This window comes from Macaca nemestrina, chromosome 11 (assembly GCF_043159975.1).
Source record: "Macaca nemestrina isolate mMacNem1 chromosome 11, mMacNem.hap1, whole genome shotgun sequence".
Classification (NCBI taxonomy): Eukaryota; Metazoa; Chordata; class Mammalia; order Primates; family Cercopithecidae; genus Macaca; species Macaca nemestrina.
The window spans coordinates 96,248,623-96,268,370 of record NC_092135.1 but is presented as its reverse complement, the minus strand read 5'-3'; the positions used below and the strand labels follow the sequence as shown (position 1 = coordinate 96,268,370).

At 35.0% G+C, this 19,748-nt stretch overlaps 1 long non-coding RNA gene across 1 annotated transcript in view; it reads left to right on the top strand.

The window, feature by feature from the left end:
• The window catches only part of LOC139356994 (uncharacterized), a 57,079-nt gene extending 39,394 nt beyond the window's left edge, over positions 1–17,685 (top strand). The window contains exon 3 of the long non-coding RNA XR_011609603.1: positions 16,810–17,685. This is a non-coding gene — a long non-coding RNA (uncharacterized lncRNA). The remainder of the gene's footprint in view (positions 1–16,809) is intronic.
• The last annotated feature ends 2,063 nt before the right edge of the window (positions 17,686–19,748 follow it).

The following is a 19,748-nucleotide window of genomic DNA, read 5'->3' as shown; positions in this document are numbered from 1 at the left end:
GGAGTTTCACTCTTGTTGCCCAGGCTGGATTGCAATGGCTGGATCCTGGCTGACTGCAACCTCTGCCCCCAGGTTCAAGCTATTCTCCTGCCTCAGCCTCCCAAGTAGCTGGAATTACAGGTGTGTGCCACCATGCCTGGCTACTTTTGTACTTTTAGTATGGATGAGGTTTCACCATGTTGGTCAGGCTGGTCTCGAACTCCTGAACTGAAGTGGTTCTCGACTTCCCAAAGTTCTAGAATTACAGGCATGAGCCACCGAGCCCAGCTGGTAAGCATTTTAAAACATTTATATGATCATCTAAATAGTGGCAATAAAATTCAACATCCATTGATAGTAATCAAAAATTAAGTTAAACATTCTTAGAAAACTAAAAGTAAGGTAAATTCCTGTATTTGCTAATAAAGATTTTATTCTAAAAGAAAACATAAGTTGTACTAAATTGGGAAATATTGACATTTTTTCATTTGCATTTAGAAATGAAATGAGAATACTTACTATCTTCACTTCTAAGAAATCTGTTACTGAAAACCCTAGCTTGTTAATTAAAACACAAAAAAAGTTAAAATGTGTAAGGATTGAGCAATAAAGTTGGAGTTATTTAAAAATGATTTGATTGTATAAATAGAATATTCAATTGATTGTAAAAATAAGTCATTGAAGTTAAAACAGGTATAACAAGATTTTCTTTTGAACTTAACTTTTACATATAAACAATACAAATTTGGTAAGCAAAAAATTGTAAAGATATTATAGATATTAACATAAAATACCAAATGTGTCAGATTTACTCTGAAAAAGATAGGAAGACCCATATATCAAAAACTACCAAGCATTACAAATAATAAATAAATAAGGTTCAAATAAATGGATAATATATTGAATTCATTGATTAGAAGAATAAGCATAAAAAGTCAATTATCTCAAGATGTTCTGTAGATACTGAATAACCCCAATTTGTAACCTAACTTTATTAGTCACTTGTTTGTTTATTTATTTATTTAATCTTTCTGTCCTCTTTTGCATGTTCTTTCATCTTTTCTCTTCTTTTTTTGCCTTTTCTCTTCCTTCCTTCCTTCCTCGTCTTTCTTTAATTCTTTCTCTCTCCTTCCTTCCACTATGGAAATTGTCAAACTAATTAAAACTTTATATGAAAATTCAAAAGACCAAGAATAACCATCATACTCTTAAAGAAAAACAAAGTGAGAGGATTGATCTGCCTAATAAAAATTTTTATAAACTCACAATTACATCAGTATAGTATTGCTTTGGATACAAATAAAACAAAAGAATCAAATACAGACCTCAAAAACAAATCCAGACATATATGGTAGTTGATTCATTAAACATGTCACTTAGGTACAAAGGAAAAAACAAATCTTTTTAGTAAATGCTCTTGATAGAGATGATGAGGGAGGGGAATAGGGGTAGAAAGACTTCTATCCATTACTATACCTCAAAATATATTGCAAGATGTTGTAAATCTTAATGTGAAATGTAAAACAACAGTGTCTCAAAACAACTTAGGAAAGTATTTTCATGATCTTGGGTTTATGAAACATTTCTGAAACAATATACAAAAAGCACAAATCATAAAACATAAGGAAGGCTGCCAAGTCTGACTTCATTATAATTAATATTTTTTCATCAAAAACATTATTAATAGTGTGAAGACAGTAAAATACATGGGGAAGTCATTTTTAGTACATATAACCAAAAGGACTAATATGGAATATAGAAAAAACTTCTATGATCAATAAGGTAAAATTAGAATTTTAATAAATAAGTGGTACAGGTTGGGCACAGTGGCTCATGCCTATAATCCCAGCACTTTGGGAAGCCAAGTCGGGTGGATCACGAGCTCAAGAGATGGAGACCATCCTGGCCAACATGGTAAAATCCCGTCTCTACTAAAAATACAAAAATTAGCTGGGAGTGGTGGCTCACGCCTGTAGTCCCAGCTACTAAGGAGGCTGAGGCAGGAGAATTGCTTGAACCCGGGAGGCAGAGGTTGCAGTAAGGGAAGGCCGCACCACTGTACTCCAACCTCACAACAGAGCAAGACTCCATCTCAAAAAAAATAAATAAGTGAAAAAAAAAAAAAAACCGGTACAAGGGAACAAATAAAAAGCAAACATTTCATTAAATAATATCTATAAATGGCCAACAAACATATGTAACATTGCTCAGCTTCGTTTGAATTACAAATTCAAACTACCAATGAGATGAGTGACCAGATCTGCTAAAAATTACAAGGCTGTCAATAACAAGTGTTGATCAGGATAGGGAGGAATGAGAACTCTTACACAGTGCTGATGAGTTTGTACATATTGACGACTGCTTTGAAAAACTAATTGGCCTTACCTACTAATATCAAATATATGCATATTCTATGAGTCATCTATTTTACACACACACACAGACACACACGCACACACACATAATGCTGCTATTTTCATAGCAGTGTTATTAATAATAACCAAAAACAGAAACTCTCATACATTGTTGGTGTGAATATAAAATGGTAGACCACTTGGGAAAACAGTTTTTTGCAGGTTTTCATATAAACATATACTGTCAATGTGACCCAGCAATTCTATTTCTATGTATTTATGCAAAAAAAGTGAACATATATGTTAATTTAAAATATATAAAATGTTAGCAGAAGCCAAAGACATCCTAGAAATGATCTAAATGACCATTGGGTAAAGAAATTGTGATAGTCATACAATGAAAACTGTACACTAATGAAATAAACTACAACTATAAGCAAAGGTATTTACAAATTTCTTAAGAGATAATCTTGACCAAGGATTCCATTTATAAAACATTCAACATGGACATTTATAAAACATTCAACATGTTTTCTGTTCCATTGCTTTCTGCTCAGATATTTATTATTTTGTCTCCTGCTTACATTAGGTTTAATTTGCTCTACATTTTTTAGTTTCTTATGATGACATCAGAGGTCTTTGATTTGGGACATTTCTTATTTCCTAATATGTACATTTAGTGCTATAATTTTTCTCTCAGTGCTGCTTTAGTTCATCTCACAAATTTTGATATGTTGTATTTTTATTTTCATTAAGTGAAAAAAATGTTCTAATTTCCCTTCTAATTCTGTCTCTGACCAATGGGCTAAGTGTGTTCTTTAGTTTCCAGATATTTGGGAAGTTTTAAAGGATTATTTTATTACTTATTTTAACTTAGTTCCATTGTCATCAGAAAACAGGCACTATATAACTTGAATCATTTTAAACTTAGTACCACTTATTATATGGCCCAGAACATGATCAATTTTAATAAATATTTTGTGTGACTTTGAAAATGATGTATATTCTGTTGGTGGGCAGAGGGTTTTATAGGTGTTAAATCGACCAAGTTGGTTGATAGTACATATCCAATCTTCTTTCTCCTTATTGACTTTGTCTACTTATTTTAACGATAGTTGGGAAGGGATTATCAGACTTCCTAAAAACATTTGTGGATTTGACTATTTCCGCTTGAAGTTCTATTCATTTTGCTTCAGATGTTTTGAAGCTCTATTACGAGGTAGGCATATAAACATTTAACATTGTTATATCCTCACGATGAATCATGAAGTCATTAGGAAATCACCTTCCTCATTATTAGAAATATATTTTCCTTGAGATATACTTCTGATATTAATATCTTTTCAATTATTTTAAAATTTAGTGTTATAATAGTATGGCATATTTTCCCCATTCTTTTAGTCTATTTGTATCTTACATTTAAAGGGCATTTCTTACAGACAGCAAACAGATCTTGCTTTTGTATCCAATTTCAAATTCATTCCCTTTTAAATTGGATATTTAAATCATTTGTACTTAGTGTGATTACTACTGTAGTTAGTTTTGAATCCAACATCTTGCTGTTTATTTTCCATTTAACTTATCTTAAATTTTTCCTTTTTTTCTATTTGCCTTCTTTGGGGTTAATTGAACTTTATGATTCCAATTTATTTCCTTTGTTGGCTTATTAACTATAATTTGTTGTTATATTATTTTAGTCGTTGCTTTATGGTATAGTATATATCTTTAAATTATTGTAGTCTATCTTTAAGTGACATAACCACTTTGTATATAACAAGTTTACAATACTATGCTTTGTTTACTCTCTTCCTGATTTGTGTTATATTTGTTATACATTTTACTTTTACATATATGATCTGAACAACATTATTATTTTCTTAGTCAATTATATTTTTAAAGGATATTTTTTAAAATATATATTGTCTATATAACCCACATAGTTATTATTTCCAATGCTCTTCATTGTTTTTTGTAGAGCTATATTTTTATCTGGAATCATTTTCCTTACATCTGATGAACTTCCTTGTCGTGAGGGTTTGGTCCTGATGAATGCTTTCACCTTTTTTATTCCTGCAAAACATTTATTTCACCTTTCTTTTTTGAATATTTTTCACATGTATAAAATTATAGGTTAATAATTTTATGTTTTGTTTTCTTATTTTCAGAAATTTTTAAAAATTTAATTATTGTGGGTATATAGTAGGTGTATTTATTTGTATATTATGAGGTACAGGAGATGTTTTGATACAAGCATACAATGTGAAATAAGCATGTCATGGAGAATGGGGTATTCATCCCCTCATGTACTTATACTTTGAGTCACAAACAATCCAATTACATTTTTAAGTTATTTTAAAATAATACAATTAAATTATTGACTGTAGTAACCCTACTGTGCTATCAAATAGTAGGTCTTACTCATTCTATTTACTCATTCTATTTTGTTATACCTACTAACCATCCCACCTCCCCTCCAGTCCCCCACTACCGTTCCCAGCCTCTGGTAATCATCCTTCTACTCTCTATGGCCATGTTTTAAATTTTAGATCCCACAAACAAGTAACAACATGAGATATTTGTCTTTCTGTTTTCAGTAATTTAAAAATGTTGCTGCACTGTTTTATCATTTGCAGTGTTGTTGACAAGCATTTTGCTCCCATTCTTATCTTTGTTCCTCCTTGTGTAATATGTTTTTTTTTTTTTTCTCTAGCTGTTTTTAAGATTTTCTCTTTCTCACTGGTTTTGGACAATTTGGTTATAATTTGACTTGATATAATAGTCTTCATACGTCCTAGAGTTGGAATTCATTGACATTCTTGCATCCCCAAGGTTGTATTTTTTATAAAATTTGGAACACTTTCACCCACAATTTTTTCAATTTTTTTTTGTTTTCTACTTTCCAGTGCTTTAGAAATTCTAATTACGTGTATATTTCACTGTTTTAAGTTATTCTACATCTTACTGCTTCTATGTGCATTTAAACTTTTCCCTGTATTTTCCATTTTGTATAGTTTTAAATACCATATTTTCAAGTTGACTAATCTTTTCTTCTACAGTATATAATCTGCAATTATTCCCATTCAGTATAATTTTTATCTCCAGCATTGTAGTTTTCATCTCTCTAACTTTGATTTGGAACTTTTATTCTCTTTTTTAAGTTTTTAAATTTTACTTTATTCTAGATCCAGAAGGTACACATACATGCTTGTTTCATGGGTATATTGTATATTGGTGGGGACTGGGCTTCTAGTGCCCATTATTCAAATAGTGAACCTTATACCCAATGGGTAATTTTTCAACCCTCACCCCCTGTCACTCTTCCCCTTTTTTGAGTCTCCAGTGTCTATTATTTCTATTTTGAGGTCCATGTGTACCCATTGTTTAGCTCTACTTATAAGTAAGAATATGTGGTATTTGATTTTCTGTCTCTGACTTAATTTATTAAGGATAATGACCTCCAGCTCCATCCATGTTCCTGCAAAGGACACACTTTCATTCTTTTTTATATGGTATAGTATTCTGTGTGGATGTATATCACAATGTATATCACATTTTCTTTATCTAGTCAACCACTGATGAACACTTAGGCTGGTTCCATGGCTTTGCTATTATGAACAATGTGTAATAAGTATACGAGTGTAGGTGTCTTATTTATATAGTGATTTTGTTGCTTTTGGGTAGATACCCGGCAGTGGATGTGCTGAGTTGAATGGTAGTTCTATCTTTTTTTCTTTGAGAAATCACCATACTGTTGTCCAGAAAGCTTGAACTAATTTACATTCCTACCAACAGTGTATATGCATTCCCTTTTCTCTGCATCCATGTGGATATGTTATTTTTTGACATCTTAGTAATAGCCATTCTGACTGGTGTAAGATTTTAACTTGTGATTTTAATTTGCATTTCTCTGATGCATAGTGATGTTGAGCACTTTTTATGTGTTTGTTGGTTGCTCGGTTGCTTGTATTTTTTCTTTTAAGACATATTTGTTCATGTCCTTTGCCCAGTTTTTAATCGGGTTGGTGTGTATTTTTTGTTGTTGAATTGTTTTAGTTTCTTGTAGATTCTAGATATTAGTCCTTTGTCAGAGGCATAATTTGCAAACATTGTTTCCCATTTGTAGGTTCTCTTCTCACTCTGCTGATGATTTATTTTGCTATGTGGAAGATTTGTTAAGTCCCATTTTATTATTTTTGTTTCTATTGCATTTGCTTTTAGGGCATTTGTCATAAATCTTTGCCTAGACCAATGTCCGGAAGAGTTTTTCCTAGGTTTTCTCCTTGAATTTTTATAGTTTCAGGTCTTACATTTAAGTCTTTAATTCATCTTGAGATCTTGAGTTAATTTTTATATACGGTGAGAAATAGGGTTCCATTTTCATTCTGTAGTTCTCAGAATAACTGTAGAACATGCTGGGAATGCAATATCTTAAGAAGGAACTGTTTGGAACAGCCTGGGCTCTATTCCTGTCCACCCCAGAACAGGATGTCCTTCAATGCTTTACCCCCACTGTATCACTTCCCCCAGATCATAAAATTCAGGATAGGCTGCTTTCTGGGTTCTTTCACCTTCATTGCAAGTGGGGCACGTGCAAATGAGACTCCCTCTACTCTAGGCAGCTTTCCTGAGCACTGGGGGACTGACTAGTCGTAAATCCTAGGCTTCTGTTGTCCCATGCTGCCTATCTATAAGTAATAAACCCACTTCATGGAACCTGTGTGTGAATATTGTGTCTAACTGTACTCGTGCAAGCAGTAAAAGTATAGTCCGAGATACAGAAATGAAGTGGCAACCAGTGCAAAGTGAACCCGGTTTGCACTTTTTTGTTGTACTGGTCCGTTTCTCCAGTGATATATCAGTCCCTTGCCTGGTGTTACAAACTTGGCTGCGATGATTCTAAGGCCAAGTTGGAAAAGGAAGATTAAAGTCATAATTAAATGTGAAGAATTCATCTTTTTATTTTCAACTCAACACCTCACTTTACTGTGTTTGGGACTTCTAAGATCAAAGTCTACCTCTCCATAGAATACACCTTGAATCTATCTTCTGCAGAGACAAGAGAATAAATATGTGTTTTCTAAGTGCTCCTAACAGACTGTAAATGAACTACCCTGTTTTCAACCCAACTTCACGTTGTTGCTTTCAGATGTGTGTGGAGCTCCAGCATCTCCTTCGGTTACTGATCCTCTCTGGAATTCTCCATTGCAAATTTCCTTGTTCACTATTGGCTTCTCTCACTACAGAGTGTGAAGTATTTCCTTTCTCCATTTTGCTTTTTCCTAAAAATTTTATCTTCTGAAATTCAGTTTACTTCTTAAGTTTTCAGTCGTTTACTTCCTGTCCTGTTCTTGCCTTTGTGTGTTCATTACATTACTGCCATTTTAGTACAGTATGGGAAGCTTTTGTACTGAAATGCAAATTATCACTTTAAAGTTGGAACAAAAACATTTTTTGCTTGCAAAAACCTAGTTATTAAGAAAAGGCTAAACAGATCATGAGAATTCAGAAGAGTAAAATAAACTAATGAATGCCTAGCACCCTCACGTGTGTGTGTATAAGTGTGTCTGCATGCATGGATGCACTCATACATGCACACACATATGCGAATGCATGTGAGAGAGAGTACAATTAGGAAAAACAGGTTTGTTCTAAAGGTTTGATCACAATTATGCATTGCCTTCTCTGGTGTACTCCATCTACTTAGAGACTTCATATTACAGTGGAGATTGGTCCCCATTCAGACTTCCAGTGGAGCTGGGTTCTTTCCTGTGCAATGGAGAAACAGTAATATCTTTTCCTTAATCATTGCAAGGTTAATGGCTGAGACACCTACAATAAAAGACAGATTAACAAGAGAAAATCACATGTATTTATTTAATATATGTTTTACATAGCATGGGAACTTTAAAAAATGAAGACTCAAAGATATAAAGAAAACTATTTGTTTTGCTTAGGTTTAATAAAGAGTAGACAGTCATGCAAAAGTATGATTAGACAAAGGAGTATAATCTAATGGTAATAAGCTGAGAGGTACTTTGCAAGGCTTGATTTTTCAGCTTCTTCTCTGTGTCCCTGTGTCCTTCAGAGACAAGGATATTCCTTTTCTCTGGTTCTACAGAGGGCGCATCTGAAATAAGAGTCTGAGGACCTCCATCAGGGAAAGGCCAACTATGTTTTATGACTACTCAGGGGAGAAGGGGCAAGGGAAAGGTTAGAGTACTTTGTTGCTTTCATTATTTTTCAAATGCTAAGGTGCCATATTTTGGTGTAGCATATCCTGAACTCCATCACTTGTCTCAGAATTTAGTAGAAACTCAAGAATGGCAAACAGAAGGTAAATTTCCCTGGTTGCAGGGATTGGTTCAGGAAGGAGCATGAGAAACCAGCAGAGCCTATGAAATATCAGGAAATTTTTGCTGAGATTGCTAGAAAGCCCCATGTTCCTTCCCATTGGACTTGAGACACTGGAGCTGCCACAAACACTGATACACAAGAGGGCAAATATCTGCAAATGAAGCCACGTTAAACAGAAAACAAGGGTCCATACAGGAAAAGAAGGGCTGGTTCTAGAAACAGTGTTTAAATCCTTGTCTACAACAATGTCTGAGCCATATTTTCCCTAGACTGTTCAGTTATTTTCCAATAAGCTTCCCTGGATTGGATTTTCTATAACTGGCATCTAAAGGAATCCTAATTAATCCATAATGCTCTACTCAGGAAGCTCTCAAGCTTCTCAAGACAAATTATTCTGAACAGAATGAAAAGGAAGTAAGTATTAAGAGAAATATCACCAAACGGTATAGTGTTAAGCCATAAAAAAGGATGAGTTTGTGTCCTTTGTAGGGACATGGATGCAGCTAGAAACCATCATTCTTAGCAAACTATCACAAGAACAGAAAACCAAACACCGCATGTTCTCACTCATAGGTGGGAACTGAACAATGAGATCACTTGGACTTGGGAAGGGGAACATCACACACCGGGGCCTATCATGGGGAGGGGGGAGGGGGGAGGGATTGCATTGGGAGTTATACCTGATGTAAATGACGAGTTGATGGGTGCTGACGAGTTGATGGGTGCAGCACAGTAACATGGCACAAGTATACATATGTAACAAACCTGCACGTTATGCACATGTACCCTAGAACTTAAAGTGTAATAATAATAATAAATAAATAAATAAATAAATAAATAAAAGTTAAGGCTGGGTGCAGTGGCTAACGCCTGTAATCCCAGCACTTTGGGAGGCTGAGGCAGGTGGATCATGAGGTCAGGAGATTGAGACCATCCTGGCCAACATGGTGAAACCCCAACTCTACTAAAAATACAAAAATTAGCTGGGCATGGTGGCACGCACCTGTAGTCCCCGCTACTTGGAAGGTTGAGACAGGAGAATCACTTGAACCCAGGAGGCAGAGGTTGCAATGAGCCAAGATCATGCCATGGCACTTTAGCCTAGCAACAGAGTAAGACTCTATCTCAATTAAAAAAAAAAAAAATGTTAAGAGAAATTTGAAACCCAAACCAGTGACCATACAGATAGGACCATTTAAATTCTGTCACCAGCAGATGTCCTGACCTGATCAATAACTGCCCAAGTGAATGTGAAAACCGTGGGAAGAAAACAGGAAGAAATCATTTGATCACCAGCAATAGTCTTTCAGGAAAAATGGTGTGCAGTGCAGGCGACAAGAAATGGGGAATAAACAGAATGGTGCAGTGCACCGTGTCAGTAAACTTGACATGGATTTGGAAAAGATTTGAGAACAAATTATTATGAGACTGTAAGGTCTTAGAAAGGAAAGTTGTAATCATCAGAAACCAGAATAACATCAGGAGGAATGAAGTAGGTCAGAATAAAACTAATTATTTTCCATTTTTTGTGAACAAGATGTAGATATGAGGTCCAGAAAACAATATTAGATGAATGTTTATATATTTGAATAACATGGTCCAAGGAATGTTGAATAAAAAATACAAAAAAAAAAAGTCACTACTTGACTAGAGATCACTAGTTTTATACTTGAGATTCACACCTCAACCCTTTTCTGTTAAAATATTTTATCATGGGCCTAGACAAAAAATGGACAACTTCCTTATCTCTTTAGTGGGATAGCAAATACAGTCAAAGATGGAGTTAGGGCAATAACAATAACTACTCTCCATTGATCACTCACTCCATTCCAGATGTCCTATCAGTGACTGAGCATATGTCAATTCTATAAATAGCTCACACAATAATATTAAGCGATTTAGTATTACCCTTACTTTATAGATGAGAGAATCAAGGCTTTAAAATCCTATAACTGACTTTATTATACTGATGTCCCAAAACCAGAAATATCAGAGTCAGGATTTAATCACAGGTCCTACAATCAAAATTTGTGCTCTTAACCCTAAATGTGCGTTCCTCTTAAAATGGACATACAGTATGTAAATAAGGTAAAAATATCTGTGCTTAAATCCAAAAAGAGGTCCAATATAAAAGTAAAAAGTGAGCTTAGAAGAAACAGTGCTGAAAGGTAACATGGATTAAAATGATTTGGTACTTTGGGTTGACTTCAAGCTTAACAAAAATCAAGACAATTATGGAATGGCAAAAAAATTAAAGCTACTCTGAATTGACCGGACTACATCTGCAACATCACGTGTAATTGTTGTAGCCATGGTTCAAGAAGCAGTTAGATATTCTTGAGCATGTTCAGGCTCATTTAACTAGAAACTGAGTCATGAGAAAAAAGAAGAGAGAACATGGGCTTAAAAGAGGAAATATAAAGGATGAGCACAGGTGCAGTCTTTAAATGTCGGAAAGGTTATCAAATAAAAGAGGGATTAAAGTCATCCTACATTGATTCAGCATTATGAATACAGTGTACTGATTTCAGCTCAAGGGACTGCGCATAGAATCTATTTTAACCTGATTCTCTCATGTTGCAGAAATAAAATGAAACTGAAAAATATAAGTAATTTGTTCACAGTCACATTAGATATTGGTAAAGCTGAGACTAGAATTCATGTCTCAAAAATTCCAGTTGAAGAGGCAAAATTTCCTCCTCATTAGACTATTAAAAGGGAAAATAGGCAACAATATCCTTTTCTAAAACCACCACTACCTTTGAACTTCGTAGTAAGCAGGGCCCAGGATTAAGGAAAGGGTAACTCATTTAAAATAATTAATAAAAACTCAGTTAATTGAGATAATTTATTTGTAGGTGGTAAATCAGCAATTTCTATACTTACCTCATTGTTTCATTTTAAAAGACTAGAATGCTTAACAGTGTATCTTAAATAAAGGTTCCTCTTCAGATATTAGAAGAACGTGGTTTTTTCTAATCCTACCCCTGGACTTTTACATGGCAAAACCATTCATTTCTTCGCCCCTGTACCTAAAGCTATAGGACTGACTGTCCTCCCTTTGAGGCCACTTCTAGGAACTCAGCCTTCCACTCCGCTCCTTTTGCGTGGGAGTAGGAGCAGCTGAGGGGAAGCAGCGATGGCATGGCTCAGAACACACCCACCCGATTGCCTTCCTGCTCCTGAACATCAGCTGTTGAGCGGGGGAATGAAGCCAGAATTATCACCAGCTGTTTCCCAAGCTGTTTTGGCAGAGACTCACAGAAGAATAGACTCCCCAGGCATATTCTTGAGTAATGTTACTGAAACTAAAGCTCTGTCTCCAGAAACATACAATACAGAGAAGAAATAAATGGGCTTCATCTCTTTATCTTTCAATCGCCATACTAGAAGGATTTTTTGAACACTGCCTACCAAGTTTACAATCTCTAATATTTTCAGCAGTCACCAACACTTCAGTGATCCTATTTTCAATCCTAATTTCCATAAATTTGGGTACCATTTTTATTAACTAAGACCAACTGGAATTGGTTTTGATATAGTGAGAGGGAGTCAAAACAACTGAAATCAAACCAGCTGGATTTTTATTTTTATTTTGTAGCCCCAGTATACTATACAAAGAATTACTTTGAATTTGACTAGAGAGATGTTATCCCAAGCAGTAAGTGATGTGTCAGATTGCAAAGTCACTTTTCAGTTTTGGCTTCCGTGTATGTAGCTTGAAGAAGATTGTAGAGCAGAGCTGCAGTACAATCGATGGCTTAAGTTGCTAATTGTAGTCAACCAAAATAAGAAATTGTATTTATTATGAGGTTCTAATTATACATGCACCTCCATGAACATTGCTATCCATCATGTGCCTCATACTATTTTTACACAATTGGGAGAAATGTCCCCAACATCATAATGTATAAAATAATCATTGTTCAGTGTATATGAATTCATCTGAAAATCTAAATCACCCAGTTTTTTTTAATGACAAAGAACACTTGGAAAGTGAGGAACGTTTAATGAAAGTTCATGTAGAAAGGAAGCCAGTCAATAAAATGCAAATGTTGTACCAAAAGTTTATTGAGAAGTCAGAGCTAAGAGAAATGTTAGTAGCTCTTAAATTATTTTCCTTTGAGGGTTTTTCCAAAAGGATTCAAGATATCTCACATGTTTTAGTGCATGACTGTTTTCTTGCCAAATCTAACTTGAAATATTATATTCTAAATATACATGTCACATAATCATGAATATCCTTTCCCTTACTTGAATGAGGTCTGGCCAAACATTTTCCTGGCAGTTATTATGTCTATAAGAATATACTAGATATTACAGAGCTAGCCAAAAAATTGGTAGGCTAACTGCCATATAAGAATATGAAAATACTTATTTGATCAATATTAACAGGCTTTATGAAACAGGCTGTATAACATAGATATTATTTGACATCAGCCTTTCAAAAGCATTCACTGGTAGAAGGAAAAAAAGGTTGATTTGGCAAAGTACCACTATGAAGTTCATTTATCTCTTTATTTTATCTAATGAGAAAGAGGGAATTTAAACATGCAAAAATAAAAAGAAAACTGCATTCATCTTCCACTAGAAACAAATTAGGGTTTCATTAAACAAAAGTACTTGCTATCCTTATGCTCATTTCTTTAAGAATGTTGATACTCTGCATCTGAATGCCTTCTATTTCTTTTAATTGTCTTACAGCACCAGCAAGGACCTTCACTATAATGGTGAATAGAAATGGTGAAAGCACACTTTCTTGCCTTGTTCCAAATAGTGACAGAAAGGTTTTAATCTGATCATGTATAACATTTGTAGATCCTATTTATCAGATTGAGGAAATTCCCTCCTATTCCTAGTTTACTGAGAGATTTTTAATAAAGAGTGGATATTAAATTTTCTCAAAAGAGTCTCCTGCATCAATTGAAATGATCTTATGATTTTTCTCTTTTAGTCTTTTAGTATAGTGAATTGTATTGATTGATTTACAAATGTTAACCCAGCTTGTATTTCTGGGATAAACCCTACTTGGTCATTATCTATTATTCTTTTTATGTATTGTGGAATTTAATATTTTGCATCTAGGTTTATGAAGGATATTATCCTATAATTTTTTTAAACTTATAATCTCTGGTTTTGATTCCCAGCCACATGTGGGCTCTGCCTGATCCCTTCTGGTGGGTCTTTTCCGCGCCTCGTGTAATTTCTTCACATGCATGTGAAGCATGAACAATATTCAGCTCAAAACTTCACTCCAGATTTCAATCTCTCTGTGTGCAGCTCTCTTCTTTTCAGTACACTGCCCAAAGTCTAGCCACTGTATGCATTTTAAACTCTATCTCCTCAACGTATAGAGAACACTGAGCTTTGGGGGTTTTCTCCTCCTTGGATTGCTGCAGTTCTAATGCAGTGAGAAACTGAGGACAGCTTATCTGAGGGCTCACTCTCCAGAGTTGCCTGCTTTCCACTATCTAAATCCACTTTTTTCACAAATTTTGTCTGGATCTTTTCAGTTGTTTAATCCAGGAGGATAAATCTTATCCCCATTACACCTTCCCTCAAAAATTCTTAACAGTCTTTAAAATGCTTAGCAAAGTTCTGGTAAGCAAGCCAAAGTGTATAGGGTCAAGAAGAAATGAAAAACCTTTTCTTGTAGCTTCTTTTATGTAATTTTTTTTCTTTTTAAGACAGAGTGTTGCTATGTTGTCTAGTCTGGACTGGAACATCTGGGCTTAAGCAATCCTTTTGCCTCAGCCTCTCAAGTAGCTAGGACGACAGGCATGTGCCACCATGACCAGCTTACAAAATTTCACTTTAGAAAAACATATTTTTAAAAATTATTCTTTAGACCATAAATTTACAAAATAAATCTCATCTAGTTTCTCTTTACATATTTTAAAGTCATGCCTCAAGAACAGTTATAAAAACATTTGTCCCTTAAAACAATACACACATGTTTTTTTGAAAATGCAGCATTCCTAAAGAACTTTTCAAAAATAAATTATTTTAAAATTCTAATAGGTCTCTTTGAAATTTTGCTCAATCACATAATTTGTTCATTTGAAACTGATATTATACCAGTGTTTCTCCAAGCTTGATTCAAAGCTAATTGTGGTATGCTGAACAGTGTTATGAGAAATTATACTGATAATGCAGAGTGTGTAGAAGCCAGTTATCAAATGGTAATAACTGTACTCATTTTCCAAGAAAAATATTAGTTTTAATAATAATCTTTCCTATAAACTCAAATGTGAAGTGAACATAACAAAGGTCTTTGAGTATATTAACATTTACAAGAAGCTTAGATGTCCAGTTTCTAATGTTGAACAAGTTTTATAAATAATAAGATGCAAGAATCTTTTAGTTACTAATTAAACAGTATTTACATTATATTAGACAATAAATTAAGTAATTAAATAATTGTTCTAGTTTTAATTCCATACTTTTCCAAATATAAATTCTGAATTTAATCAGCTCTAAATGATTTTGGTTTAAATTTCACTATCTTTTCATGATTGCTAGATAGTTAGATATTAATCTAACAAACATTCAGAACAGTATTTCCAAGAGTACTGGAAAAGTACAGATATTCTTCCATCATCTATAAAATTAATACTGCTGAAAACCAGGACAAGTATATTTCAAGACTTCTGGTTAATGCTTAAGTGTTATGGGAGTAAATGAGAGAAGCTGACCATATAAACACCGAAAACTGGTTTTCATTTGCTCCAACACCATAACCAGCTTAGGGAAGAAGTTCAGCTCTTCCCGGTTCTTGGGGGAAAAGTCTATATAAAAGTGGGCTAAAAATTATCTCTGGAAGATAAAGTTGAAAAAAGCTCAGCAAGTAATGTTGGAAGTATGGAGACGGTATTCTGTGAAGTAAGGAAATATTTAATATTTTTCTAACTTGCAATAATTTCATAATTAACAGTTACGCATTAAACCCACCAACATGACAATAACTGAAACTTGAACTTAAACATTCAATAAAAGTTGTTGTAAGTGTCACTTGCCTTTCAGGAAAAGAACTGCTTATACTTTTATCCTCTAATAAAAAGTGCTTTACATTTTTCATTATAATTGGGCTATTTTAACAGCACTATCACTTGGCTAATTCCTTGTCACTTGCTGAATTTAAAAGTTGCTCCAATAACATAAAGTTAATTTAACCTAAAAAACTCATTTTAACCTGCAAATACTCCAGGCACACTTCCCATCTGGGAAATGTCGATCAGATTTGGCAGGGAGGGGTGCTTAGGGAGTGGGGAGTGCATATTCTAAAAGTACTCAAACTCACATTTGAGTCCATGGCTTCAATGGGAAACATGTTGAATTTTCTAGGGAAACATATGCTCAAGCACCCCATTCACAGCATGCACCCTGGGGCTGAAATATGTTTTCTGGTGGATTGTAAGCAAAAGAAACATTAAATATTATTGACGGTAATGGAGTAGTCAAAGATAACTTTTATCACAGTGTTTTGCATTTTTCTCATATAATTTACTATCTAATAATTATTTTGCTTTCAATTATTAACCTGTTTTATTGGACTCCTGTGCATTACTTCAAATGTTCTTGGGATCAACATTCTTATCCTACCTGCTCCTATGATGATCAATTATATATATGCTTTGACTCCTTTTACTTAAATCTAACCTGACAGCACCTGATCAGATGCATCTTGCTTGTTTCTCTAGAGTTTCACTGGTGCCTTGAGAACCTTTGACACCTATTTGCTGCTCAAAAGTCCATGGAGCACGTTTATGACCAATAAAGAGAAGGACCAATGTATAAATATTTTTTTCTTCTCTAAGGATGGGCAATTCTGAGATGTATTGCATAAAGCATCAAGTTAATATTTAATCAGTTGAAGTATAAGATATTGCAACTCCTACATAACTGGCTTAAGGCAGGATGCAAAGGCATAGAATAGAAATTGAATCTGAGAACATCCAAAAAGATGTCATGAGTCTCATTGTTTTATGGACTCTGGCCATGTAACAATGAGACTCGTGAAAGTATAAAAATCATGAATAATTTTCATAATTCTCCTTCTCCAAGGCCCCAAACAAATCTTTTCACTTCCTAAAGGAACCAATTGACTTTTTCTTTTTCTCAGGATTGTCAAGAGAGATTTCTATCCTCTCAGACTTGAATGTCTCCTGATTAGAGAAATATCTGCCAAAAAAACGTCAAAAAAGGAGAAAAAGAAGAACCTAAGGAACATGAACGTGTCATAGAAATTTCTCTTGGTGGTAACCCAGCCTCAAACGGACCAACTGTGTGCAAAGCTGTTCCCCATTTTCCTAAAGGAACGATGCTGCTCTTAATAGTATTTCTGTTTCAGGGGGCCCAATTTCAGATATGTTGGATTTGGCAGGCTTCTGGTCAAGCTGTATTTTTTCCTACTGAATTACAGTAAGAACTAAGTATTAGAGGCTATAATGAAAGGTTGGTGAGGCAAAACTGGAAATGTGTGCAATGACCTACACTCAGATCCAACTGATCCAGATACATCAAAATATTGGTCAAAACTCGCTGTTTATGAATCAGCTCAGTTCTGGACTGAAGAGAAGCTTTTGAGACCCTCTGGATGCTCTCTCCCAGGTTCTCTGTTATGGGTTGAATTGTCATAGGTCTTCATAAAGGTTATTAAGTTATAATAAGGCCAATAGGGTGAGGCCCTAATTCAGTATGTCTAGTATTGCTAGACCTAAGAACAAAAGACACCAGGATGGGCACACACAGAGGAACGGCCATGTGAAGACACAGGAAGAAGTCGTCATCTGTGAGCCAAGGAGAGATGCCCCAAGAGGAACCAAACCTAATGACACTATGATCGTGGACTTCTAGTCTTTGAACTGTGAAACAATAAATCTTTGTTGTTTCAGCCACCCAGTCTGAGGTATTTTGTTATGGCAGCCCTAGCTGACTTGGGTAGTCTCCCATGGTGAAGGTGCCCTCTGGGCCAGGCAGAGATTCTTACAGTTCTCTGCCTTTCCTGGCATGGCAGAGCATGGCACGGCCTTTCCTGTCTACTGGCTTTTGCATGTGATACTCACGTCAGCAGGAAACCCTCCTTTATTTCTTCACATAACCAAATCCTACTGTCTTTCCACGGAAAGGGAAAGCCCCTACACTACTGGTAAACTGGTAAGCATAAGCTTTTATAGACTTTATGAGGAGGAAATTTGATAATACCTATTAAGAGCCTTAGAGTGTTTATCCTCAGATACAGTGACTCCATTTTCTGGAATTTATCCTAAAAAAGTATTAAAGATATGTCCAAAGATTATAGGGATGCTCATCAAAACATTGTTTTGAGTACTGCAAAACTGGAAATATCTAAATGGTCAACAGAAGATAAAGTAACAAACTCATTAAAATGATGCTGCTTAAATGTATTATTGCAGAAATATGCTAAATAAAACATAGTATTCAGCAAAAAAACAAGTAATATAATTTTAATACATATATTCATATAGAAATAGTTCTGCAAAAATATATGCTATCAACACTTTGTATTTATAATAAACATCACATTTGATTTTATTATTTATTTATTATATTTTTTGTAGCAACAGGGTCTCCCTATGTTGCCCAGGCTGATCTCAAACCCCCAAGCTCAAATGATCCTCTTGCCTGAGCCTCCCAATATGCTGGGATTACAGGAAACAAATATACATCAAGTTATCAGCAAAGATAGCAGCAGCTTGGTTTGCTTATGAGGTTTTTGTTTTGCTTTGTTTTTGCCTTCCTTGATATAATTTTTCTGCAATAAACATTTGTTGCTTTAAGAAAAGTAGTTCTCCTTTCCAAAAAATAGAAAAAGATTTTCTGGCTTTCAAGTCCAACTTTATTCATTACTACATTTTTAAACAAATATTATTTAGAGTCTGCTACATATCAGACACTCTCCTAGGTACTTGGCTACATACATCAGTGAGATAAAGATGCCACTGTAGTATAATGTACATTCTAACAGGGGAATAATATTATAATAATAAATTACATCATATGCTAGAAAGTTATTAGTGCCATGGAAAAAATAAAACAATGAATAGAATAAAGGGAATTGGAAATACTGTGATCAGGTTACAATTTGTTTTATTGAATAGAATGATCAGAGTAAACCTTATTGAGAAGGCAAGATATGGGCAAAGAATGGAAGTATCTAAATGAAGATATGTGAAGAAAGAGCATCCCAAGCAGAAAGAACAGTTCCAAGGTGAGAGCATGTCTAGCCTGCTGGAGGAACGTTACAGAAGGTTTGGTTAGAGGAGCTGTATTGTGGAAAAGTATGAGAAGAGGAGATCAGGGAGTTGACAGGAAGAGAAGATCACAGAGGCCTTTGTAGATCATTGCTAGGAGTTGGTTTAACATCATCTCACATTCCCAAAAGAATCTGGCTGCTGTGATGAGACTGGATTGCAGAACGGCAGGGGCAGAAGTAGGGACACAACTGGCAAAATCAATGCAGCATTCCAGGAAAGAGACGATTGTGGCACAGCCGGGGAGTTGCAGAGGAGGTAGTACAAAGCTGGTTGGATTCTGGAGTTTTTCCTAACATTTTTAATGTAAATTTTAAAACATAGGATGAAGGGGTGGCCTGCCCCTCCACACCTGTGGGTGTTTCTCGTTAGGTGGAACGAGAGACTTGAGAAAAGAAATGAGACACAGAGACAAAGTAGAGAGAAAGAAAAGCAGTGGCCCAGGGGACCGGCGCTCAGCTTACAGAGGACCCACACCGGACCGGTCTCTGAGTTCCCTTAGTATTTATTGATAATTATCTTTACCATCTTAAAGATAAGGGAGTGGCAGGACAATAGGATCATTGTAGGGAGGAAATCGGCAGTAAGACATATGAACAAAAACCTCTGTGACATGCATAAGTTTAAAGGAAAATGCTGTGCCTTGAGATGCATATGCAAACATCTCCATAAACCTTTTAGCATTATTTCAGCCTATCACATGGGGAGAAACCTTGGACAATACCTAGCTTTCCTAGGCAGAGGTCCCTGCGACCTTTGTCCGTGTATGTGTCCCTGGGTAGTTGAA